A 13,016-nucleotide genomic window follows, 5' to 3' on the forward strand; every position below is an offset into this window, starting at 1 on the left:
TCCACTACAGCTCTAGGTGATCTGGGAAGCTCTGAGACATTATTCTAGAGGTTTCACATCAACAGAGCTCTTTTCTCTCCCACAAAATGTCCAGGCAAGTTTGTAAGGATCACCTGAATCACAGAAGAAAAAATTATTACTGCCACATCCAGCCATGTCTTTTTTGTGCATGTTTCAGACTGACCCACACTGTAGTCTCCAACTTAATCTTTTATACACATCAAATATTTTATCTGCTGTACCATTTTATGGTCTCTGAATTAAGGAAAATGAAATGTTTACAGTAACAAACAGCTCAGCTGTAAACTGCTTGCCTTCACTTGCAACACCATAAGATCTTGAATCTCCTGCTGGTTCCTGCTTTGGTGTGGCCATGAAGGCTGAGGCTGTAAACGCCTTTACCCAGTATCCCAATACGATTGCCAAACTGTAATAAAACACTTTAAAGAGTCAATGCATAAAGATATGTGTTTCTCTAGCTAATTATGGAATGCCTAACTGCCTCTGTGACATTTAGACTTTAACAATTACTTTAGAAAAATGCTTGCTATCTTTATTATCCTGGTGATTTTCAAGATGAAAGAAAACCATAAAATATGCATTTTTTAAAGCACTAGCTCTTGACTCTGTGGTTATACGAGGCAAAGTTGTAGCAGCTGCAGTGATCTGATCTCATGTTGAATTTGGTTTGTTACAGATTGAAATTTGTTTATTTTTAGATGAAATAAGAAAGCTTGGTCAACAATAACATATATTTAATAAAACCACAACTTATATATAAGCCACTTTGCAAATCCCATCTCTCAATTTCTTCTTAAATGAAGGCTCACAAATGGAGAGCAGTGAAGATCCACATTTTGTAACAGCAAACACTGTTTTTTCCTTCTATTTTCTATTACCACATCTCAAAATCTGTCCTCCCTGACACTTTCCAAAAATGAAGATTCCTCCTTTCCTTCTGACAGCCTCGGACTTCCCCTTTCCACATAACCCACAGAACTCTCATAGTGAATCAGCAATCCAGTCACGGGAAGCATGATGTGCCTCACTCTGGAGAGCAGCTGAGATGCAGTGAAATGAGGCACGTTGAGGATGCTGCCTTATCAGCCCTCACAGCCCCTGCCAGGGGCTGACCTTGGTGATTGATTTCTGTACAGCTGAGCTCTGTTCCCACATTGTATTTTCTCTCTGGCCTCTGCTGACAAAGGGGCTGCTGGTGCTGGATATTCAGGGGTGTGGAACTCATGGAAAATCTGCAGAGCAGCCGGTGCTGCTTGAGCACAGGGAGTGCTTCAACAAGTTCCCACCTGCAAACTGTGCAGAGACACTCACAGGCACAACCAGGTGAAATAGAACAAGCTGAGGTGTGTGGATGTTGAGGAAAAAGGGTGCCCTGACCTGCTGCCCATCCCGTGTCAGAGCTGGGGAAGCTGTGCTGTCGCTGGTGCCGGGCAAAGCCTGCCTGTCACATCAGCAGATCACACTCACCTCTAAATTCAATTCCCTGCTTCTAGAGCTAAGAAGAAACCACAGCATCCCAGGAATTGCCATTTCTACTAAAAAGCAAGTCAAACATCATGAGAAAATGTAGCTTAGAGTATGAAACAAAAAGACAACTGTACAGACACTGTTTTTTTTCTTTTAAAGAGAAGCCAATACACAAGTTTAAAGCAATCACTGGCTTTGTGAAACAAAGTTTGATGGGGAGGACCAACTGCACTGATGCCAAGGATTTCACAATTCCAGGGAGGCATTCCACGGCACACTGTAAATGAACTCCCACTCACCCATAGCAGAGGAGACAACAAAACACTCATTTACAACACTACACAGCATCTGCAGGTAAAACCAGTCTCTGTGAGGGCTCTGAACCAGGAACAGATGAGTTACAGAAGCTCTTGTGAAAGAACAAGAGTGTTTCTGTTGAAGCCACCCAGTGCAGGTGAGGCCCGAGGCAATGACAGTAACATAAGAAAAAGTGGCAACCCAAACCAGTCCTTCAGAAATTGTCATCATCAGTGGTTAGTGCCTATTTCAGAGGAAATAGATTGAGAAGCTGATAACTAATATTCACAAACTAATCGTGACAAATCATGACTACAGCAATTGCTGCTGTCTGAGTAAAGTTACAGATCTACTAATTTGCCACTTACACAACAATACATTCCTTTGTTAGAGCCTGGGCTGGATGAGTCCTGTCAGGTTTAGTGGAAGACTGCATCACTACTCTAATGGGGAGATCCATTTGCTTTAGAGTAATCACAATTAACAGTTACTGTGTGCTGAGAACTGATTTCTCACTTATCCGTATTGGGAAACAATGAACCTTCTGCTGTTTCTAGAATCTAGAAGGCTAAAATACAGGTAAGCCTGGAACAAAAGCTCAAGCTGGGCAAAATAATTAGAGCAAAGGGAAGTGTGTCATATTCATCAGCTTTACCCTAAAGATCCTCTTGTTTTCTCTTAAGGCCTATTCCAGTTCCTAACTTGAGAATTTCATTGACTTCACTTGGGCTGTGTGTCAATTTTTTTCACTTTTACTGCATGACCCAGATTTTAGACACTATGCTCATTAATCTATTCCAAATACAAGTTAAGCATCTGACAAATTATTTCCTCATGTGTATTCTGTTCTAAAATCAGCCCCAAAACAGCTTAGCAATTTGCATTGTTAGTATGCCTGAAAATTCCTCACTTTTTGTCTTCGAGACACTTTTTGCTACTATTAGAATTGTCCCTTCAATAAATACACTTATTTAACCAGAAGAGAGGAGATCACTAATACAGAAAGTAGTTTTAATCCTACACATATCCACACAACTAAGGAAAAGGAAGTATCAGCCCAAATATATCAATTTTACTTTGAAGGACTTACTAAAAATCATAGACTAAAGCAGCTTATTTTCTTGGAGATGATTTTTTGGTACAGCAATATCTGACATCAACGTAAGGCCAGCGAAACATTCTTAGTATGCAGTGAGGTGCCTGGAATACTGCAGTAATTACACATTTGGCAGGACATAAACTCCTCTGCATTTGTGAGCAGCCTGCTAGACAGAGTGCAGAGTGTAAGGGGCACAGATCAAAAAGCAGGCTCAAACACCACATGGAAAAACAAAGTTAGGAAGGAATGTATATGACTATAGCATCAATGGTCGACTGCTCTGATCCTTCTGCACGTGGCAGAATAAAATCTGCTGAAGCCAAATCCCTTCCCTAAACTCTCATCACTCTTGAAGCCATGAATTAACCAGTGTTAATGCAGATGTTGTCAGGCACTCAACCATTATTTCAAAAAGCACCATTTCTCTCAGAAGTACATTCCCCAGGTCTCCCAGCACACTCTGCACTGTCTGTTGTTAGACTGCACACTCCTTGGGCCACCAAGTGTCATTTTTGCTGCCTCTTACAGCACTAAGCACATTATTGAAGCTTAGCATCCATAACTATGAAAAGCAAAGCAAAATCCCACAAGTTAACTTTGATGTGGTTGCAGATCCCAGTCCTGGTCTGACATCAGGAAATTGGACTCAAAGGATTTGGGAAGGCTATTAGAAAACATGGTGGAGATATTTAGAGCTCACCTACTGAGGGAAAAATGGGAAACTTGACATCGTTTACTGCAGTTTATTTAACTTCATGAAACCTCTCCATGGGCACTTATAATCAGTGACTTTAACTTGCTTAGGGAGGGTCTCTCCACATAAAGAAGCTTTACACAAACCTGGGCTACAAATCTCTGAATCTTTGATGGCTCTACATTCACTTCTAGGTAATGATGATGGCTGAGTCCACTTTTACATATATATATATATATATATATATATATATATATATGAATATATATATATATATATATATATATATATGAGAATATATCAAAATACATATATATACACAAGCCATGCCCACAGAGGGATTTAGCATGAGGAGAAATAAACAGCATGTCATCAATTCACACTCTGCTGAGCAGCACTCTGAAGTGTCAGATGGCAATGATAACAGTCAGATCTTCAGGGTATGTGGTGCCTTTGTCATCAAACTTTAATCCAGACATTCTCTGCCACCTCTGAGCCCTCAGTTATTTCAGACAGCTTTTCTTCCATGTAGCATGGGAACTGTGCAGGCTGGCACAGACTTTTTCATTTCTAGTTTCTATGGGGTGACAGCACTGTACCATCTAAGAGAATTAAAATGCCATCATGCTGAGTGCATGCATAATGCCATAGTGAGAAATTCTGTCTCATCTCCTACCATTGAATATTTATACAGAACAAGTGACTGGATTCCCCAATGAAGTTTGGGGTTCTGTTGTGTTTGTGATTTTTTGCACGTCCATAACAAGTCAATCACAGACCTAAAATATTTATCTCATTTGGAGAGGACAAAATCCCAGGGAACATCTCCCTTTCATGATCCAAAACCCACATGACAGCACATTTTAGCAACACTGGATACTTCTCTTATAAACAGATTTTAAGGGAAGCTAGGATTTTTGTTTCAAATTTAACTTTTCCTAGCATATCCAAGATATACTCCTTCTTGCCTGTATCCATTTTCAGTGCAGTGGGGAATGTTTTCACTACAGTAAGAGCTAGGACTTAAAGGACAACTAACCACACTCTGGAATATACTGATAGTTGTGTGTAACTAGTGATAAGAACTCTGGAATGGATCATTGGATCAGGACTTCATCCTGACCTTTCTGAATAGGACAGGATGGACTAAGTCCACCCAGATTTTGTCACTGCTATTTTAAACCAGAAACCACAAAACCACACAGTATCAAATGCATTTTTAGTTACTTCATTCCCTTGGTGCAAAGAAACACCACTGATTTTTTCCTCAGGAGTTACATTCACAGTCCTCCTATTAAAAAACAGAGAAACCAAGCACTTGTACTAAGTTATATTACATAATCATTCTGTTGGAAGGAGAATGTTTGGATGTACTCTGCCAATTCAACCCAATTCTCAAGCAATACTACCTTTCCTTTCTATTAAGCATCTCAGCCTCCCAGTTTATAACAAATGGAATTGGAATCCTCTGTCTTTTACCACAGCATTTCCCACTGATTTAATCGGTCTATTCATATTTCTTGCTGACCTGATTTTTCTCCCCTTTCATTTCTAAATCCTCTATTGACTTGAATTAATCTTGCAGAGTACAACTGGGAACTCATTGAGTTTTGAATGCAAGCTCTGGTAGCTCATTGAAGGCCTTCTCACACATTTATTTTCAAAAAAAAATAAAAAAAGCTAAATTCCTAGTGAGAGAGGTAGCCAGGTACCATTAAAAAAAAACATAGCCCAACACACACAAGTAGAGAATCAAAGTGATGGTTAAAGCAAATCTGTTCCTGAGAAACAGTGTCAATTCAAGTCAAGACTCATTTGGGTGAAAGACCACAACTTTGCATAGGAAAAGTAATGACAGAATTGTTACTGAAATTAAGGCCCAGACAATTTTCATGTGTACCATACTTAGGTCCTGCAATAAACTCTCTTACTTCATGCTTTGCCACAGGCAAAATACAGACAATGCTCTGCAAATATCAAAAATCTGTAACTAGCTACCTTAAAACAACATGAACCCATTTAACAGGATCTGATCACAGGTTGATTCTTTTGATTCCACCTTAAAACTGGAGAATATTTACACAATAGCTACCTACCTGTACAAACAAGGACACTTCTGTATGATATAAACTCATGCTGTGCACCTAATACAACCTCCCTAAATTAAAACTTATTAGTTAAGAGATTGTGAGCAGAGGGCAATTCAAGCTGCTGCAGTTTCACGAGAAACACACTTCATTTCCTCAGACTAATTGCCCCTTCTTAGCTGCACTAAATTGAGGAGACAAAGAGGCTGCAATTTCATGACACAGACTGAACCTTTGTAATATAATAAATAAGCACACCAGGAACATAAATTGAAAAATTATTTTATAGTAGTCAGATGCAAGCCCGTGCATACTAGGAAAGAACCATTCTTCTGCAGTGGAAAGTGTGGAAACAAATATCCACTGGTGCCTAGAAAAATATGAAATGGCTCGTCACCTTTTTTTCCCCTCAGTGTAACACTCACAGAGTGGAGTTAAACAGTTCTTCCAAGTACAGTGGTTGTACTTGACATTTCTACTACTATTTAAAGATAAGAAAATTCTCTCAAACTGGGGACAAGGAACAGCATGATACTACAGTACTGAACAACATAACACAGCTGTGGTAGAAACCCCTACCACAGTTTGCCTTTCATATAGTTCTTTGGTTTTGGGTAATTGCTCCTGAAGTGTGGCCTGTAGATCACTGTTAGCCAGCTAAGTCATGTCAGGGGATCTGTAGAGCTGCATACTCAGTATTTGCAGCAAAGAATTTGACAGAAGTGACTGTTCCCCTGAGAAATTTAGAGGCCTAATGTTGACCCATAGTCACATGCTCAACACTCAACACCTCCTTCCAGTTATAGGGGAACATTATCAGAAAGCAGCATTGTCCACATAAAGAACAAGGACTCAGGTTTCAGCTGGAAATAGAAAGGCTATAAATGGCCACAAGCTAAACTTTCAACCAGGGGAAGGTACTCTTACCCCATTACAAGAAAACTTCTTGTCCCTTCCTGTGATTAAACCATTTGCCTGCACTATTAATACTACCACAGCAGTATTATTTTATCTAGAGAGGCAAAAGCCAGCACATGCAAAAAAAGAGCAGCCCTTTGGCAAGGGAAACAGTGCAAGTTTAGAGGCACAGAAGGCATCACTTAATAGCAGAAGTGTAATTAACAGGTTTTTAGCCCACATGTTTTGCTAATTTTTTTCTCTTCTTTGTGTTGTATTCCTAGTTTGTTGTGGTTTTAGGGCTCTTTTTAATAGATTACTAAGAACTTTGTGAGTTTCTGTCATGAAAAAGACTATCTAACTATTGTGTTAAGACAGAAACAAATAGGAGCACTTTTTTCCTTAAGTGTTTAGACAGAAGGGGTAAGGTACAGGAGAAGACCATTTCAGCTGGATTCATTATTGCATTAGCAAGTGTGCATGCAAAGATACTTACGAAGATGAATTTCACATTCCAATAAAAGGTACAGAACCTTTTTGCTTATGTTGACAAATCTGCTCATTACTATATTATCACAATAGCTGTTAATAGCACTCTTATGAAAGTAACAATTACAGAAACTGGTACATTACATCTCATTTTTCTTCTTTATTCTAGTGCTTTGACCTTTGAAAGTTAGTGTAGATTCTTGGAGTGATTATATAGCTGTAAGTTTATGTCCAGTATCAACTGAAAGTATTTGAAAATTGAAGAGAAATAATTTTCACCTTTAATTGCAATAGCAGAACTATTGCCTTATTACTATTCTTACTCACTTTGAACGTGCCAAAGCTGCTGTGGGCAAATTGCCCCTTGATAACTCCTGCATATGGAGTTACTGAGATAATCATGCAGTACAGCATAGGCATTTAAAAATTAAGTAAAAACATTATTTGCAGATTCAGAGGAGCAATGGAAAAAATGAACTCTAACCCAGCCAAAACCAGAACAAGCAATAATGAGCACTTTTTGGTTTTAAGGCATTTGATGAATTAACCCAAACTTTTTTTTTTTTTACAAGGCTACCTCATTGTTTTAAATGTCCTTGAGAGTTCCCTGCCATTAGCTATCTGAGAAAATGCAATGCTCTTTTCCATCAATATGTGCATGAAATCCATATCAGATTTTCCTTTGAGAAGCTTATGTCAATCAATGTGGTTTCTGTACACCACTGTTTTCCATACTGTAACAAATTAAAATTAAATATCTGGTGAAGAGAAAAAGACATGTGCACATTTTTCTGGCAAAGAACTTTTGCTGTGTATTATCACCATGTCTTCACCAAACTCAGCTCATGGAAGCAAGGGGAATGAGGAACAGAGGAGAAGGAATACATGTTTTAAAAGGACTCAAAAAGGCCTCCTTGACACCTATGACATGGCTTCTACCTCACTGGCAAAATGTCCCTTACAGTCCTGTCCAAGTCCAAACAGCCATTCTCCACATCCAAGGAGTGCTCCCCTAGAGCTTGAAGAAGCCAACGCCTTCCCACAAACCTGAGCAAACCATAGATGCCACAGCACATACCACAGCTGAGACAGCCACAATACACAGAGTATCACTGCACAATTTCAGAAGTCTTTAAGCATTCACCCATACAGAGTAACACCATACATCATCAGAAGGCTTCAAGGACCGCCCATACAGAGTAACCAAACATCACCTCAGAGGGCTGCAAGCATCTACTCCTCTTGTTCTTTAGCCCAATATTTTATACCCTCATGTTCATGCACTGCACCTGGGTGCCCTGTGTTCCCTTTGGTGGTTGCTCAGTGCCCCTGGGCACTCCATGGCTCACTGCTGTCAGTGCTGCTCACTGCTTCTCACAGCTGTGCCCATTGGGGATGAGGCTAATCCTCCCAATTACAACAAAGGGTGCACCTACAGAAATGTCCTCTGGAAATGCTCCCCTCCAGCAGCATCTCTGCATGGCCACAGCCTCCCTAAGTGTTGCAGCAATGCAAACACTGCTGACTGTCCAACATGACAGGTCCATGCTGCCTGGTCTGCTTTGCCCTTGAGACAAACACCACAGTCAGGACATTAGTCACTCTGTTGATCAGAGGAAAAGCCTGGCTGAATCAACGCAGTGTTAGGATCTAATCCTGCCAGAAGAGTGACGAGAAATTTCTGGTCAAGCAGATTTGCCACACTGCATGTCTGTGATTAGTTTCAATTTAGGCTGATGTAGTCTAAATAGAAGTGACAGCTAGAAAAATCTGGAAACTGAACCTAGAAGTACAGGGATGAACCACTGCTTGAACAGTGATCTTCCCACTGTATAAAGCAATTAATTTAATATTTTCATTGAATCACAGCAATTACAGTTAACTGAAGGGGAGGATTCCTGTTTTCTGAAGATCCAAGATATAAATGATATCCTTCATCCTCCTATCTATTTATTAAAGAACTCTTGGCTGTATAGAAGAGATACCATTCCTCCAATTTCTGGTTTTGTTTGAAATGTTTAACCTATTTGGTCCAGACTTCATGTCATGCTCAGTGAAAACAGCTTGAAGTGAGTTAGAGATAATAAATTTATGCTAAGCCTTCAGGTGTTAATTCTTATTAATCAATTTGGCCTGAAATGAAAAAGATATGAAAAAAGCCTCTCCTAAGCTTAAGACCATGAAGATCTCAGGTCTTGGCTTTTCAATCATGATCACAATTTAATGCAGACTATATACACAGTACCAGGTAAAAATCAGACAGTTTAGTCCACCTAAAAGGAGTACAGAAATACATACTCCAGGATGCAGTTTCAGTATTACATTTGAGGTACTACAGCTGAACTATAACTTATTTGCAATTCCAAATCACTAAAATCACTTAGGGACAATTTGGTACAACATTCAGAGCTTGTACAAGAGTCCTGATCACTGCAAAGATGGCACAAGAAAGGAACACTTGCTGTGGTAATGATTATGTCTGGAGGCCATGCCTTTTGGAACTGTACAGCTCCCATTCAGAATATTTTGCTTGCACTTGTGTTTCAAAGTGAAAATGGAGCTGCTGGAACACTGAAGTCTGAAAAGAACCTTGGCTATTTTTCAGTTTTAGATCCCCATAAGCATTCAGATATAATTCACTTTCATATGTTAAATTGGAAAGGGGAAGATTTGAAGTTTCAAAGGCCTATTTATCTTCCTCTTAATCTGCCCTGCTTGTTCCCCGTGCAGTGAAACTCTTCCTGTTATCTGCTCCTGTCTATTATCACATTCTCCAACTCCTCTCCAGTGTTTCTGACCTTCACCTGCACGTGCAGCTTCTCTCATCCCAAGCTCCTCTGGGGGATGCCAGCTCTGCTCTGAAACATGTGGCTATTTTTTTGTAAATTTTTTTTTTCCTTAAAATCCACATCCACTGTGACATGTGGAAACAATGAGGTGACTAATGACAGGTCTGCCAAAGGGAATCTGGGAAAGGTGTTATAGCAGAAAGAGCAACGATAACATTTATTCTTCAATGATGAATTTTTTTAGGGCATTTCTGCACTGTAAAATACTACAGGACACAGGATGTCTGAGCTGCTACTGGATGGAGCAGCTCTGAAGGACAGAGCTGATCAGCCTGAGCCCAGTGCTGTGCCAGGAGGGCTAGAGAAGGAAGTTAGTGTGTCTTCATCAGAGCGTAGAATTTCATTAGCAATTGAGAAAACACAATTCCATTAAGGTTAGCAAAACTCACATGTTGCCTTATTTGTATAGAGTTTTTTTTTCTTAAGGTCTTAGGTTTAGGCAAACAAATACTTCTAGTAAAAACCCACTAATTTTGAACTTCTGTTGGAAAACAGGGAAAGGAATTCCTTGACATTTCTTGAAAAAACTACAATACAGCAATCATTCTCTTTTTATGGTCTTTTGACAATACAGAAATTTGAATAACTACAAATTTAATTTTGAGAGGTCTCCCATCAGTGGAACAGAAAACCTCCCGAGCTGAGCTGCTCTGTTTGCTCACAGCTATTCCAGTGAGCTCTGAAATGCCATTCCCCAGCTCGGGAGACAGAGCAGAGCCCTCACCGTGCACCTCAAGGCACCAACTCACTCCATGGGAAGTGATCAGGCACAAAACAAAGCAGCTTTAGGGATAATGGTCGGGGTGTGACCGACTGCCAGCCCTGTCCCAGGGTCACTCCCACAGGCTCCTGTGTGTGGTCAGCTCTGCAGCATCACAGCTATTTTTGAAAATGTAGAACTCCTACACTAATGGGATTACTTGTAATGCTGTGTAGTGAAACCAAAACATGAATTTTGATTAAGTGCGTGTCCTGAATTTTTTTAGCTAGCCAGTGCCATAAACTGTACTTTTATGACATCTTCATCCTTGACATTTTGACTTCTATTTTTTCAAGGTGGGTTGCTTAATGACCAATTTCCAGCATGCTCCCAGTGACTCAGGCATCATTTCTGCACTAGTCTGATCACCCTGTCACAAGTTCTCGCTCACACAGATCTCTACACCCACCTTCCATCTCAGACTGGGGGCCATATCTTATTGGCTGAACAGCAGGAAAGCATTAGCAGTAATTACAGAAATGTTTTTCCTCTGCTCTAATTACAGTGACATCAGCATTCTATTAACCTTTAAATTACTGGTATTTTTCCAGAGAGAGCTGTAATGAAAAGCAGTTAAGAAAAAGAGTTTCAGAGCAGAGTAAAAAAAAGAAGAGGTGCTTTATGCTGGTGCCAGTGTAAAACCCTCCTGACAGTGCTCTGGTACAGATGAACACCACTGCCTCTCACAGGCCAGAGCCTCAGCTTGTGTATTTTGGAACAGCTTCACTGGCAGCCTGGTCTCTACAGAGAAGTTTTCATTTCCTAGTCCTTAGATATCTTGGGAAAAGCCACCTGGAGCTCAAGGTGCTATTGCAGGTACCTTGCAGCTGAAAATAGAGAGAACTTATCATCTTGCATGTGCTCCTGGACAGACAGAAAAAAGAATTTTCTGGATTTACCTAAATAGCAATAGACATTAAGTGCTGAAGAATATGAAAAAGAAATAATTTTCTTTCTTTTGTTATAGTCCAGTTTCATCTGTTATAAAGTTGATTTTATTCCCTTGAAGAGATTCTTTAATTTCTTTTGCAACTGGTCTCAGAATGGGAATATCTTTTCAAGAGAAGCTAAGGAGAGATGAGGCTGGCAGAAAACCAATTTTTTTTTTTTGGAGCAAGTCAAATGAAGTAACAGATATCTTTGTGTATTCTGAAAATTATGTTTAACATTTTAGGGATGCTTAGTTAGAGGAAATTATTTTTTTTTGTCCCTTTAGGCTTTCCAAACACTTCATTCCTTTAAAGGAAGTGTGTGGAAATACTTCCCATGAGAATATGAATATTCAGGAAAAATAGAAGACTATTTATTCTGATAGATATTTTTCACTCAGTTGTCTCTGGCACAGGTGCCTGTTCCCCAAATACACCTCAGTATCCAGATACACAAAGGCAAGCACCTCTACAGTGACACAACACAAATTTGTGCTCATAGCATACACAGAGGCTTGGCACAGGAAGAACAGAGGAGAACCAGTAATGGAGTAAAATAACCTTACTATCTCATGCACAGCTAGAAGGAGCCCAATGCAGATGATTCTTCATGGAAACAAAATTGTTCTCTTCTTTCAATGACAAGAATTACTTTTGTAGATGCAGTTCTTGCTTCAGTGTAGATCTCTGCTGTGTGTCCTTTGTAAATGTGCCTAGAGTTGTCACTTTTATGTTAAAGCTTCTCTGGTTATCACATTGATTTGTGGCTAATATATTTATGCAGGTATATTGTGAACTTCACACAATCCAGTCCTGAAGAATGAGACCTGGATAAAAGACTTCTGACTCAGATATTTTTTTTTTATTAGAAGACAATCCTTATTTCCTTTTTTCACTGTCTTTCCAAAGAACCATTCTAGTGCATGTAAATATTTAAAAATAATTGGACCAGGTGAAATGAGTGCTATGACAAAAGATCTCGACTGAGACTCAAATCCTTGACCTGAGCCAGGCAGAGAAGGGACTTGAACCAGCTTTCTTCTCTTGCTGTGTGACAGAGCCACCATGCCGTGGATAATGCCAGATTGATTCTCTCCCTGTGCTTGAAATTTCAGGCAGAATTTCAGGGAATCCTTCAATGGCCAAGAATCACTGAAACTGCCCTTCTCAAAAGAGGAGTTTCAACCTTTCCACAAAACAGTTCTGTCAACTGAACAAAATATCATGACCAGTGGACTTGTACCATTTCCTAAAACATCCAAGAGGCTTCAGGACCATGGTATTCATTTTCAGAACTTTATACTCTTAGAAACCTTAATCTTACTTCATTTCCTTGAGGGTGAGAACAGTCAGCATGAATTTACCATAGGTCAGATGAAGATTAGAGCAAGCCAAAGGCAGAGAGGAGCGTGTAACCGCAGTACAAC

This window comes from Vidua chalybeata, chromosome 7, assembly GCF_026979565.1.
Source record: "Vidua chalybeata isolate OUT-0048 chromosome 7, bVidCha1 merged haplotype, whole genome shotgun sequence".
In the NCBI taxonomy this organism is placed as follows: Eukaryota; Metazoa; Chordata; class Aves; order Passeriformes; family Viduidae; genus Vidua; species Vidua chalybeata.